Raw genomic sequence first — 14641 nt, 5'->3', positions numbered from 1 at the left:
TACTGACAAGCAGAGCTGAATAAAGGTTATTTGATGAAAGCAAAGGAGCCTCACATCACTGGATTAAGAAGTTAAATACAGAAAATCCACAGGCATTCATTCATTTATTGTCTCAAGGCAGGACCTACTTAATGAGAAAGTGCGCATTCTATGTGCTCAGTACCCTGAGGTTTCGCTTTTTGCCTGGGAGGGGTATGCTGCTGTTATCACACTTTCCATGTGTCGTTCCATTACAGGCAAGGACTTTCCATTTTAACTTGCAGCTGAAGTTAGAGGTGCAATGTAAGGCCCAAGGAGAGGATTTTTCCCCCTTATATGATCTCACTGATCTTTCCGTGATAGAAGATATGACCTTTTATCCTGCTCTAACTAACCCACAATATTGATCAGTCTTTGCACAAAAGGTCAGCCCAACGAAGATAATGCATCCATCTATTACTCCAGTAGGTGGCGCCCTCCCCACTCCATCAACACCATCATTCCATTGACAGCCAAGGCTGCCATCTTTTATTCTTATCAATTTATCCAGCAAATTAAACAGCTGAAAGCCATGTCTGAAGTCTGGGGGTAGTCTTAGGATGTTTAGAATAAACAGATTCAAAGTTTATCCCTTTTCTTCTGTGCAAAAATTTAGTGAATAGTCCAACCTGCCCTTATTTTTCTAGAGGAATTTAGCTTGAAAACTGGATTGTTTATAACATTGCAAGTATTTCGAGAACACTAAAACTGCTAAAATTCATCTCCTTCTCAAAGTTGTTTTGTCTGAAGTCACACCAACCATTTCTTTGAGGGGCAAGGTGGCATAGTGACTAAGAGCCTGCAAGAACAAGACTCCCCATGTTCGAATCCCACCTCTCCCAAACTAAGAATTTTGCAATTTGGGGCAAAGTGTTCAAGAGATGAATTTTCCAAACTATAAAATAGGGCTGATGATCAAATGGGTAAATATGGGTAAAGCACTGAGCACAGTACCTGGTGTATAATAAAACTTAATGTTAGCTATCATCTGCAAGTATTTTAACGTTTGTTTACATTATTTAATGTATATTTATGTTCTGTCCTTCCCATCCATCTTCAAGTCCTTGAGGAAAGAGATAATGTCTCCTTCATCAGACTGGGCTAGGTCCCAGGGTTTGTTTTCTCTATTCTCCCAGACACCCTGCAGAGGATTCTGTGACCAACAAGGGGAACTAGCAACATGTCCTTGATTTCCAACTATCACCCATCTAAAATTCCTCTACCTTCCCACTTAGGCTCCTAGCCCTGGAGTTGTGCAGCCTCCCCTTCCCACTACTAAAAGATTCACTATCTATCCCAGCATGAGATTTCATCATATTTAAAGTTTGGATATCACTTTTGGGATAAACTGGCTGCTTTATTCAGTTGACGGGGAAGAGGTATCTGAAGAGACAACTGAAGCATAGTCAATGACAGTACCAGGGCCCCGAGCATACCCGCATATATGCATACAAGACATTGTGTTTCTAGCCAGTGAGAGGAAATATAACTCTACAAAACATGCTGTTTAGTGTTGGGCTGTATTTGCAGCATGCTGGGCAGCGTGGGGATGGCGGGGTAGATAATGAGAAAGGAGGTGAGTGCAGGCAATCATGCGAGAAGCTGCAGGCAACCATGCGAGAAGTTGCCCACGGGCCCCAAACCACCATGGGGTGGTTTGAATCTGGATTTGTGGCTGTCGCTGAAAAATAAGAGACCAGATAAGGACAGGCTGGCACGGAGCCTGGCTGCTGCTCTAGACCCCCACACATGGTCTTTAGTGTGCCAGTGTCCCTCCCCGTCCCCGGGACGACAACTTTCACCTCTCTCCTGTGTGTTTCCTGCCTGGCTCCTGTGCCTATCTGAGTGGTGCCTGTTATTATTCTTCCCTTTTACGGATGAGTAATCGAAGCCCGGGCGGTTAAGTAACTTTCCCATGGTTGCCTAGCTGAAAGTGAAGGAGCTAGAATTGGAATTCTGGTCCCTTTCATTCTAAAGTCCATGATCCTTATAATCCATCAGTCTTCACAGAGGAGATTTATGTAGAGTACAAATATCATTTAGAACATATGCGCATGGAGAGCAGCAGTGTAAGAAAGAGCCCCGTATTGGGGAGCAGGGAGACCGGGACTCAAGGCGAAGCTATGGCACTTGCTGGGTGTCATCACTTCACGTCATTTCTCTGGAACTCAGATGGCTCATCTGTAAAATGGGGATGACCAGGCCTACTTCACAAGGTTTGGAAGCTCGAAGGAGATGTCTGGGGAGTCCTTGGAACGGCAAGTTCTACAACTCTAAGGGATTGCTGGGCCAGCAGCAAGGAGGAGGGCTGGCAAATTTGTGCTGCTGTGAAGGAAGGTCGGGAGGGACCGACCTGAGCCAGATCTCAGACCTTGGCTAATGGGTCAAAATATGAAAGGATTGGCTGAGCCTGGTTATCCCTGACTGAAGGGTAAGATGTGTACACTTCAAACGCCCCTGAGGGAAACCAGAGATGATTTTTATTTGTAGGTACTCACGATTCTAGCGAGGGTAGGTTAGGTCTCTTACGGGCTGGGTAACTGCCTCTCACCGTCCTGCCCGACACTTTCCTGCGCTTCCTCCCGACCCGGGAGCCTGCGCCCCTCACCGCCCCCGCTCCCGTGGCCCCGCCCCTTCAGGGCCCCAGGCCCGCCCTCCTTCCTCGGGGGTGGGGCTCCGAGCGCCGGGCTCCGGGGCTGAGAGCCGAGCCCCCGCCTCGCCGCCGCAGCCCTGGAGTCTTCGCGCGCCTGCAGCCGGGAGCCGGCCGAACCCCCGCCCGCCGGCCCACACGTGAGTCCAGCCCGGTCGTCGCCCGGGGCGGCTGCGCCGCGGGGATTGAGCCCCACGCTGTAGGACTGGAGTGAGGGGACCGAGGAGCGCTTTTCGGCTCATCCCATTTACTTTGAAACCGAAAGCGCCGCGGCGGCAGGAGCCCCCCGCCGGGCTGCGGGGACCCGGGCCTGGCTGCCCGTCCCACTCGAGCCCGGTGAGTCCCCGACGGCCGCCGGGAGGGCGCGGGGGGTGGGCGGAAGGAGGCGACGGGGCCCGAACCCGGGGTCGCGGGAAGCCGGAGGAGCAGGTGGTCCTTGATGCGCGCGAGTGGGTGCGGCGTGGGGGGCACCTGGGTTGCGGGAACCCGGAGCGGGTTTTCTTAGCAGAGGAGGGATGTGGCGAGGACGGAAACTGGGGGTCCCGAGCCGGGGAGCGGCTCCAGGGCGTGAGTGTGAACTGGAGGGGCCAGGTTCAGGTCGGGGTGCGCAGGTGGGGGAGGACCTTAAGGCGTGCCCCGCATACCCGCACTGCAAACCCCTGGTTCCCCCTCCATGCCCTTAGGTCCCCCCTCTTTCCACGTTTGCATGACTTTCCAGCCAAAGTATTCTAGAGTGAAACTTTAATGTTGGCATGAATGGAAACCTCCAAGAACTGTTCGATTGAGCGTGCTCATTTAGAGCCACCCTCACCCCCAGCCAAGGGGAGCTCAGAGGGGTCTTGCAGGAAACCAAGACTCACAGAGGTTGAAATGAGTTACCCAGGGACACACAGAGAATTGGTGGAAACCAGATTGCCTCCCCCTCGTTACTGCTCTGCAGGGTTTTGGCAGTTCTGAGAATTTTCAGTGAATACTGGGGCCACGCTGTTGCCACTAACCCCTCTGGCCGTCTCCTCCGACTCTTTCGGCTGGTTCTGCCTCCTCCTGCAGCGTTTCCATATTTGGCTATTTCAGATTTACTTTCATCAGAACTCAGTTACCTCGCTGTGGCAGGCAGGGTTGCTCAGGGCTCGCGGTGGGGTTGGTGAAATGAGGCGTGGCTCCCGCCCGGACTGCCCCCTGCGCACCCCACCTTCCACAGCGCCGGGCTCTGAGCCGATTCCCTTGAGGACAGGCCTCTAGTAAGCAATGGGATTAAGTAAATATTTATTGGACACAGGTGCTGGGTGAGAACTGTGGTCGGGTCAGTGGAATGCATTCCTCCTTTCAGAGATATTTGCATTTTAAAAGGAAGACACAAAATACAAAGAAATTGGTTGAAGTGCTTCTGGAAGTAGAGCAGTTCTGGGGGTGTGTGAGATAATTTTAGGCAGGGAAAGGCTGGGCTAGAACCTCTCAAATCCGGAGTGCAGCTGCCTGCTCTGCTTTACACACAGACAGCTGAAGACAGGGGCGTTAGCACAGTTGATGGTTTGGGTGAAAACCTTATCATCTAAACACTCCCACCTCCAACTCTAATTTGGACTGGAGAGACAGAAATTGCTGTAGAAAAGATGAATGTGAGGTGGAAGCAGAAAATGTCTAGCTTTATCAAGGTGCTTTTGTTTTGTTTTTGTTCTTGCTTTGAACTCAGTGGAATGGGTTGGTGCTCAGATGCTGGAACCTCTCTCGCTGGGTCCTGGACATAGGCAGGAGAAAGCCTCCCATCTGAGCCAAACTCTGGAAGTTCTGCCAGAGGGGCGGTGATGGAGGTAGTGACTTTTTCAGGTCCTCGGGGCAGAGGTCTGTGGCTGGCGTAAGGAGAAAGACGGGCAGTGTTTCCATCAGTCCGCAAGCATCACCTGAGTACCCGCTGGCTGTGGGTGGCAGAGTAGCGGAAACAATATGGAAAGGAGATGGAGTCGAGTCCGCTGGAAGTACCAACTGTAGGGACTGAGATATTTCAGTGGAGATGACTGCAGAGTGAGGGAGCTGGATGCCTCTGAGTCAGTGCCATTAGGCTAGCCATGGGAAAGGCTCGTCAGCATTTAGACAAACAGACCTCCTGTGATTATCTCAGCTTTACTGGAGAGGACCCTGAGGAAAAACGAATAGTGCCTTGTTTATAAAGCTCTTTCCTTTTCAAAGCATTTTGTCATTGCTCTTGTCATTTTGTTCTCATTTTGTTCTCCACGATACCCTTGTGATTCAAGCCAAAGCAGGATTATTCTCCACATGGCCCAGTTGGTGCGGGTGAAGCACTGAGAAGCGAAATAACCCTTTGGGCTCCACTGCTGGGCCAGGCCTGGGTCTCCAAGGACTCCGGTTCCTCTGCTCCAGGCCCTTCACCCTGGTTTCACAGAGAGCTACATCTGCCCAGCTCCCCCTCAAGAAGGGTTAACAAGGGGACCCAGACTCTAATAATGCATGTATGGTCTGTTCCCGGCAACACAGAGCAAGTTCTCCTCCAGACTCTGACCTGGCCACGGCATGAACAGACACCCACTCTGTTAGTTCTACTTCGGTTAGTGAACTCAGGGCGAGACCTGTGTCTGGTCTTGTTTGTATTCTGGCACCTGGCACAGAGGAGGCCTAAACAAATGTTGGCCTTGAATTCATTTGAGCTGTGTCTCCCTTGGGCTCTGAGCTGCCAGGGCCTGATGGCTGGGGAACGTGTGCTGGGTGAGGCTCTGGAGAGACAGGTTGAGCTGCCAGCAGGACTGGCTTAAACCCCCAAAGTCAGAGTAGCACCGTCCAGTTGAGAGATAGCCTGTCTCACCTGATGAACTTCTCACTGCCTCCCTGAGAGCAGGGAGAGATAGGTGCTGTTCCTTCCACTTTACCTGGCTGCAAGCCAGACCTCAGAAGTGACTTGAAAGATCTCACAGCACGTAGGGACCGGCCAGGACTCCAGCCCAAGTCTTCAGACTCCAATCCATGTGCTCATCTCATAGTTTTTTAGCTAGAGGAAGCCAGGATTCTGGGCAGGAGGGCGAGGAAACCAGAAAGGCATGCATCAAAGGCTGCCTGACACCTCTGTCACTGATCCGGGGTCTTTAATAAGAGCTGACAGACCAGGGGAAGGGGATCAGTGGCCAACTCTGCCTCTGAACAGCTCTTCCTGTCCAGGTGATGGCTTTTTCTGACGTTCCTCTGGGGCAGGAGCTATCACCCCAGCAGAGTGTAGTAGGTGGATGGGTGTGTGTGTCAGGGTTAGAAGGGAGCAAGCTGCAGGGCAGAAGTCATCCCCAGGGCTGCTGAGGCCATGGTCGGGCCCCAGTGAGTTTGTTGCTTTGCGCAGAGCAAAGCTTTTTGGAGGGTCACACAGCGGTTTTTTCCCCCTAGAGTCCCCGGCAGGCCCTGTCTTGTGAGGAAGTGGGCTGGAGGGCCAGGGGAAAATAAAAGTGAAAATACTCAGTGGTCCTCATAGAAAAATTCGAAGTCCATTTGCAGTGACAGTGATGAGCACTTTCTGCATTTTGTTACCTGGAGGCAAGCGGTGGTACAGGCTTAGACGGCGCTGTAGCAAGAGCAGTGTGCACCCAAGTGTCCGTGCAGGTTCTGTGGCCCTGGGGTTACTGATGGAGCCCAGTGAGCGCCCCTCCCTGGGGGTGGGGAGATAGGTTCTTGTGGGAGGAGGTACCCATCTCACTTCCAGCAGATCCTCATGCCTCGTTTCTTGACACACACTCCATCAGCTTCCCTCCTTGCCAGTTCAGAACATCCCTGGAATTTCCCCTATAGCTTTTTTTTTCTCTCAAGGAAAAGGTGCTCTCCTGGCCAGCGGGAGGGCACCTTCTCCACCTACACCCCTGATGCAGCCCTCTCCTCCCTCGGAGATGGAGATGGAGACGATTCCCTTCATAACTCCCTGGTCACTGATTCCTTCCCCTCCACCACATGCTCAGTCTCTTAAACAAGAAGACCCCACGTTTCCTCTCCCTTTCACTGACCAGCTCCTAGAAAGAGCAGCCAGCACTTGCCCTTGCACTTGGTGCTCTCCTCACTCGGCACCGTGCACCTGCCCTGCTGCTTACATTGCCCTTTGCAAGGCTTCCAGGGCTTGGTAATCCTCAGTCGCCAGCCTGCTCTGCAGCTGTTGCTCAGCTCCTTGGAGGGGGCCACACCGTCCCCACTGTCGTTTCCTTCCTTGACCTCGAGCTTCTCGTCCTCCTCCTGCCCTGTAAGTGTCAGAATGGGGCCAACACTGTGTCCTCAGGCTGGCTTGCCGTTCCTACGCTCCTCTCCCTGGAACCCTCCTGTGCACCCGAGGTTGACCAGCGCTCTTAAGGAAAGGCTGATCAAGTCTCCACCTCTCACCCAGCTCTCTTCTTGGCCTGTTTGATTTGTGATGGATACACAAAATCCTCACCGTGATGTTTCAGGGGCCCCTTAGATACTCGTCCCAAGCTGCCTCTTCCTCCACGTTCTCCCTAACCCTTGCAGAGATCATTGCTGTCCCTTAGCCACCTCTGTCCTGTCTCTCCCCAGCCGGTCCTGATCTACTGTCTGTTCCCAGGGCTGCAACCTGAGTTCCCGTCCGCCCCCCACTTTTTCCTGCACTACCTGAACTGTCCATTCACTCGCTTTCCTTCCCTTCTGTTTTCTCTTCCACACTGTTGCAGAGGGGACTCCTTAATGCATAGTCTAATCAAGACCTACTGCTTCCACTAATGGTGTCGTGGGAATAGGATGGGTTTCAGAATCTGGCAAGCTTGGTTCAAATCTGGATTTATGGCTTGCTGGTTGTAGTTGTATGATGTGGGCAAGTCGCCCAACTTCCATGAGCTTCTGTTTTCCCACCAGTAAACAGAGATAGTAATGTCACCCACTTGGGGTTGCTGGAAGGATTAAGTAAGGCAAAATATACACAGAGCCTAGTGTATGGTGGGTTCAGTAAAGCTGGTTTTCTTCTCCCGCATGTTTGACAGCATAGGGAGTTGTGGGGTCTCCGGGGAGGTGGAGAATATGCGTCTAGCCTAAAGGCATTCAGATTTAAATTAAAAACAGACAAGCACAAGAACTGCCACATACCAGGCTAGACCATCATTTAAACTAGCCTATTGCTGTCGCTTTGCAATCTCTAGACCAGGCCAACCTCAGGGACCAGAGTCGGTGAACTGGAATGGGGCAGGGCATGGTGGGGATAAGTTGGACCGAGCCCTTGGCAGGCAGAGGGCAGAGGAGGGGACTGGCAGCGTGAGATAGAGGAGGCTCAGCCCCAGGGGGTGGGTTTCAGGGGCAGGTTTCCAGTCCTTTAGAAGGACATGTGGGCAGAGCAGTGCAGCCTTGGAGGAATCATAGTGCTGGGCAGGGAGGCAACACAGGGACCCCACAGAAGAAATAAAACGGATTTAGGAAGCAAAATACAGATGCTGGCTTGTGTGGCTCACCAGGAGCAGAGCCATTACTTCAGTGGGATCCAGCTGTGAAGTGAGAGCAGGATGAGGAGTGAGGTTGACTTGGGACAAAGCTGCCAGCCAGAGCCCTCTCTGTGCTCCCTTCCTAAAGGGGATGGCTTGGAACAGCCAGGCTATGTTCTGAGCCTCTGTTAGAGGAGTCCTTGATGCTGGAGGATGGAGGCAGGGGGTGGGGTTAAGCTGAGCAGGTCACAGAGGTCCCTCATCTACCTTCAGGATGTTGGGATTCTGAGGAAGAGGCTGGGCAGATATCTGTGGTACAACCTAGGAGAATTTCCCATGCTTCCCTGGGTTCAAGGCAAACTAATGTACTATGAAGTGAAAGCTTGAGTGTTAAGTAGATGCAGAATAAATAAAAGAAGTGATTCAGCAACTGGATGGGATCATTCCAGGAAGCCCTCCTGAGGCGTGAGGAAGGTGGACAGACGGGAGGGAGAGGAGGGAATGTTGAACCACGGGCAGAGGCATTTCTGAGGGATAAAGGAAGGAAGGAATAGTTGTTCTTAATGTATGGGAAGTAGATTATTCTAGAGCAGATTGATGTTGAGGTGGTTTATATGAAAAAAACCTAATAATTTGGGATGTTGCTTGAACCTCTCCATAGCACTCCCATAGACTTCCTCAAAAATGCCCAGTGCCATGTATTTGCTTTGGACGGGCAGACGCTAAATTCTTTCAGTCTTTCTGTGATGCTAATTCACTGACACTAGGTCTTTCTAACGAGTGTGACTGACTGCTGTAACCCCTGTCTCTTCCACCTCATAACTGTAATGCGGAATTTTCTCAGTGTCAGCTCTCTTTAGACCATGTTGCACAGCGGCAGGGCCTTCTACACCTGACTTATCTATTCCTAACTCTCTTCACATCGTTTCTCCTTCCTGGAATGCCTCCTGTTTTAATCTACTAATCCGTGCCCCTCTCACTCTTTTCAAAGAAAACTCAAAATTCGTTTCTCGTTAGGAAGGCTGGTCTCCAAGAACACGCCCAGGTTCAGTGATTTGCTAGGAGGACTCACGGGATTCAGCCTATAGTCATAGAGCTAAGATTTATCACGGTGAAAGGATACAAAGCAAAATCAGCAAAGGGAAAAGGCACATGGGACAAAGTCCAGAGGAAACCAGGCACCAGCTTCCAAGTGTCCTGCCCCAGTGAATTCACATAGGACGTGCTTAATTCGTCCAGCACTGAACTGTGACGACACATGTGAAATGTTGTCTATTGGGGAAGCTCATTAGAGACTCAGTGCCGAGTATTTTTATTGAGGACTGGTCATGTAGGCACCCTCTGCCTAGCATACAACCAAAATCTCAGACTTCCAGAAACAAAACAAAACAAAACAAAACAGATATTCAGCCTAAATCCCATTGTTTGCACAGTTCAGGCACAATGAGCAACTCGGGGTGGTGAGAGCCCACCCCGAATCCACCTTTCCAGACATCAGCCGAGGCCCATCCTTGGAAGCAGACCTTTCTAGGGGTAGCAGGTGCAGGCCTGCTCTGTTAACGCTTTTCTGCACAGCTTCCCTGCATAATCCCACCTCAGTGCCTAACTATAGTTATGCTCTAGAGAGAACCACCCTAGATAAGGGGCCAGATTACCTGGGTTCTAGCCCGACACGGCCGCCTACTGCTGGGTGACACTTTGGATCCCTCAAACTCTATTTTCCTCATTTGGAAAAGGAGGGTTGTAATTCTCGTGTGTAGAGTTCAAGGGTGACTGCGATGATCAAGTGAGATGGCGGAGTGGGTGTCCATCCCCCTAGATTGATCACCCACTGTGTCTAGGGCCATGCGTGAGCACGGGGAGTACGGAGGGAAGCGTGGTGAAGTGGCTTTGATAGGAGACAAGCCCGAGGTTGAATCCCAATCAGGCAGTTGCCAGCTACGTCACCTTGAACACGCTCTTCAATCTCCCTGAGCTTCAGGACCCGACCTGTAAACTATGAACGTGAGTAATGAAACTAGTACCCATCCCTCATTGGGCTGCTGTGCAGAGTGAGTGCAACAGCCCATAGAAAGCATCTGGCCACGGTATCTAGCACACTGTAGGCACCCAGAGTGGCAGCTATTCATTTACTCAGGTATTTGAGCAGTTGCTCTGTGCCAGCACCTTGAAAAAGACACAGTCCCGGCCCAGCCTTCTATTTGCTCATGTAGACTAATACTGAACAGATAATTACATTAGAAATGAATGTAATCATACGTGTTATGAAGGAGAAGTACAGAGTGATAATAGGGCGTGTACTGAGGAAGAAGGGGCTGATTAGCTGAATAATGATGCTTAAGCTGGGCTTGGATGAGTTTAGTTCCGTGAGAAGTGGGGGGAGGGAGGAGAGGATGTTTCCAGCAGAGACAACAGCTTGAGCAAAGGGAGACCAGCCTTAGGGCGAAGGCTGGAAGGAAGGAAGGTTCTCCTCTCCTGTGAGGAATGGCAAAAAGGCCAGAGAGGCTGGAGAGTAAGGGGTGGGGAGGAAGATAACCTGGAGAAGTGGGTGGGACCTCGGTAGCTCAGTTAAGGGTTTGGAACTGTGAGAGTAACGGGAGGCTGTGGAAAATCTGTGTGAGTGAGAACACCTTGGCTTTTTCAGAGGCTAATCAGGCTGCTGTGTGAGGGATGCTTTGGGGGAGTGAGTGGGTGAGGGGAGGCCAGCCACAGTAGGGGATGTGAGGGGAGACCAGCCACAGGAGGGGAGGGGAGGTGAGACCAGCCACAGGAGGGGAGGGGAGGGGAGACCAGCCACAGGAGGGGAGGGAAGACAAGTAATAGGAGGCTGGTGCAGAGGCCCAGGGGAGAGGGATGTGGCTTGAATCGGGGGTTGGTTGTGAGGGAGGAGAGAGGGCACTACCAGCAATGATACCAGTTGTCTGGTGACAACAGCAAGATAAAAAGCGGCCCTCACCAAGAGGGACCACTGGAGAGAGGAAGCCACCACATTTTGGATGTGGTGGCTTTGGAGTGCCTGTGAGACATTGAAAAGGAAACACTAGGAAGGCAGTAACATGTGGGTCTAGATGCAGTGGAGAGAGACATTGGGCGTCGTTAGTTCGTATGTGGTCTTTGATGCCAGGACAGTGTGGTTTCAGGGAAGCTAAAGGGGAAAAAATATTTTAAAGTGTGTGTTTGGGTTTGGGATGGGGGTCGGGGTCCCTAACATCAGATGTTTCTGGGAAGCCACTTAAGATGAAGATGGAAAATTGACCATTGGCTTAAGTGACCCAGGAGTCCCTGGGTCCTGGGTGAGAGCAGTTTGGGGGGCTTGGTGGGGTGTGAGCCAGGCCGGAGTGGGCTGAGCGTTGAAGAGAGGCCGGTGGAGATAGTCACTCCGCTGTGAGAGGGGGAGGATGAGTCAGGAGGTTTGGCTGTGAGAGGAAGCAGAGCTCGAACCTTAGAGAAATATGAGAGTGAGAATTTGGGGGGTTGCTTGCATCTCAGGAGAGATTTGTGATTGTGTGAGCGCTGATAGAAGAAGCCAGCTGAAAGGGGGAGGCTGACGGAGAAGCAGCCTCTTCCGATCAGAAAACCCCTGAGTAGGCAGGAGGCTGGGACAGGTGGAGAGCTTGTCCTGGTGCAGAGGCCACCTCTGCGGGGGCCCTGGGGGGGGGCGGAGGAAGGGCAGAGCAGGGTCCCCCTGCACAGAGGGCCGGATGTGCAGGCCTGTTGGCAGGAAGTGGAGGTATCTCTGCTCTGAAAACTTCTATTTTCTGTGCAATAGGAAATGAGGTTTCCTGGGGAGACGGGGAGTGTGGTCAAGGTCTGTGCAGAAGAGAACGGTGTGAAACAGATGTTGAAAACAAGAGTGTGAGCTGAAAGGGAAACTGGCCCAGAACTCTGTTACCTGATGAAGTCTCTAGAAAAGGAATCCAGCAAGTGTGATTTTAGATCTCTAGCACCTTGTGAGGCACCTCGCTGAGGGCCCCGTACCTGTTTTTTTTTGTTGTTGTTGTTTGTTTGTTTGTTTTTTGCGGTACGCGGGCCTCTCATTGTTGTGGCCGCTCCCGTTGCGGAGCACAGGTTCCGGATGCGCAGGCCCAGTGGCCATGGCTCACGGGCCCAGCCGCTCCGCGGCATGTGGGATCTTCCCGGACTGGGGCACGAACCCGTGTCCCCTGCATCGGCAGGCGGACTCTCAACCACTGCGCCACCAGGGAAGACCCCCGTACCTGTTTTTTGAATAAAAAGTCCTTCTCAAGAATGAGGGGCTCAAGATCTCTATTTTCTTTCTAATCAGACAAATATTTTGCACTGCTCTGTCCCTTTGGTCTTTCCCCACATCTTGCCATGTTGATATTGTCTAGGATTTTAGTTCTATGATAATTATAGATTCAGTTCTATGATATTCTTTTTTATTGTCCTTAGTCCTTTAGACAATTGTTTCATGATTTTCATTTTCCATACCTCTTATCACATCTTCTTAGATTGAATTATTTGAACACTTCTTCCATGATTGTTTTCTAAGTAGAAGTTTTTGTGGCAAAAGAAGAAAGAAGTCCTTCTCAGCATTTTCTCTCTTTCGCAGGTACCTGGCTGCCCACTGGGACACCTCACCCAGGGGCTAGTTCACATTGGTGGGAGTAAGGAGCACTGTTCAGGCTCCACTCTTCCAGCCCCGGATAGCTAGACCCTCCCCCTCCTTACACTGACTACACCCCCCCCCCCCAAGTCAGCCATCATTAGCCAGCTTTGCCTTCTCTAGCTGTGACTGGTAGAATTTCAGGACTCAGAATGGGTTGAGATGAAGTGTTAGGCCCTGGGGAGCATGTTCCGTGGGAGAGAGCCTGTCCTGCTTTCTGCAGAAACTGTAAGGCTGCTGTTCAGTCTTCCCATGAGTACTTACTGAGTGCCTATCATATGCCCAGTTCTAAGTACTGCTACCTCAGGAAGCAGAAGAAACATTCTTGCCCTCATGGAGCTTATATTCTGGCAGGAAGATAGTAAAGAAGCAAGCGTATACCAAGCTACATGGTAATAAGCGCTTTGGAGAAAAATGCAGCAGGTGATGACGGGGCTGCCGGGGATGTTGCTACTCTACGTGGGTCGGTGAAGCCCTCACTTGTGAAGTAACACGTGAGCAGGTACCAGAAGTGAGGAATAAGCTATTCAGGTGTCAGGCAGAAGAGCATTCCAGGCAGGGCGGCAGCACGCAGAAGGCTCTCCTACTAGTCAAGAAGAAGCGAGGCTGGTGTCACTGGAGTGTGTGAACAGAGGAAAGCGCTGGGAAATGGGGACAGAGAATGGAGGCCAGATCACAGGACTCTGAGGACACTGGCTTTTACCCTGAGTGAGATGGGGCCTTTGGAGCAGAGGAGTGACATATCTGACTTCTGTTTTTAAAAGGACCACTCTGACTGCTGGGTTGTGAATAGACTGTAAAGGGACAGGGGCAGAGGAAGAGACCAGCTAGGAGACGAGGGCTTTATCCAGTGGGGAGGTGACGGTGGCTTAGACTGGGATGGTTATGCTGACAGTAGAGAGAAGTAGGTAGATATGCTTGGAGGAAGAGCCAATAGGATTTGGTGTTGTGGGATGGAGAGTGAGAGGTGCCAAGGATGATTCCAGAATTCTTGGTCCAAGCAACAGGGTGACTGGCGGTACTGGTTTACTGAGGTGGGGGAAGGCGGTATAGGAGGAGCAGGCTGGGTGGGGCTGGATGTCTTACGTTTGAGATGCTCAGTGAACAAACATGGAGCTATGGACTAGGCAGTCGGGATGACTCGAGTTCAGGATGGGGGTCCAGGCTGCAAATAGGAACCAGGGCATTGTCAGCCTTAGATGGCATCCAAGGCAGGAGCCGAGATGGGCTCACCAAGAGCACAAGTGTAGATGGAAGAGAGCAGAGGTCCAGCACCAGCCTGGGTGCCCGAGAGGTGGGGCAGTGAGGAGTGGCCAGCAAGGAGAAAGTGACCCGGAAGCCGGTACGGTGGTCTAGCTCGGCTTGTCTCACACTGTAACGGGCTGCAAAATCGAACCTGAGAACTCATTAAAAAAGCAGACTTCTAGCTACCGCTGAGAGATCCTGATTCTGAAACATATTAATTAGGCCACGCTAAACTATTGTAACAAATAGTACCCAAAGCAGAGGTCTGTTTCTCTGGGGTATGGTGTCCAAGCCAGCATTTTTATCATGTTCCAGGGCACATTCTTAGCAGAGCATCCAGGGACCCAACCACTTCGGAAACTGGTGCTGTGCTTTGTGCCTAGACATGCTCCCCACTGGACTGAAAACATCTTGGGAACAGGAACTTGGGGTCCTGTCCCACTTGCACCCCTTCCCACAATAGAATGAGGTTCAGACCTCTGCATGCAGCAGGCACTGAATAAATGCTGGCCAGGAGTGAAGAATGGACAAGCATGAGTATTAAGCACTTGTTTTTGTGCCAGACACTGTGTGCTGGTAATTTATGTAGATTAATACGTTTAATATTAACTGAGCCTTAGAGGCAGGTGCTATTGTCCTATTTTGCAGATGAAGAGAGGTGACACAGGTAAGTGAATGGCAGAAAAGATTGAACCCCAG

The 14641-nt window shown here is 51.4% G+C and overlaps 1 protein-coding gene across 5 annotated transcripts in view; it reads left to right on the top strand.

The window, feature by feature from the left end:
* Positions 1-2712: 2712 nt before the first annotated feature.
* Positions 2713-14641, top strand: part of TRAF5 (TNF receptor associated factor 5) — a 47809-nt gene continuing 35880 nt past the window's right edge. For 4 of the 5 annotated variants that reach the window (XM_067729043.1, XM_067729040.1, XM_067729038.1 and 1 more), the window contains exon 1: positions 2713-3004. The gene's annotated coding sequence lies outside the window, so the exon portion shown is untranslated. The remainder of the gene's footprint in view (positions 3005-14641) is intronic. The other variant, XM_067729042.1, reaches the window with a different exon arrangement.

Source organism: Pseudorca crassidens, chromosome 2, assembly GCF_039906515.1.
Source record: "Pseudorca crassidens isolate mPseCra1 chromosome 2, mPseCra1.hap1, whole genome shotgun sequence".
Classification (NCBI taxonomy): Eukaryota; Metazoa; Chordata; class Mammalia; order Artiodactyla; family Delphinidae; genus Pseudorca; species Pseudorca crassidens.
The sequence above is the reverse complement of the archived record's forward strand: the minus strand, read 5'-3'. Positions and strand labels throughout refer to the sequence as shown.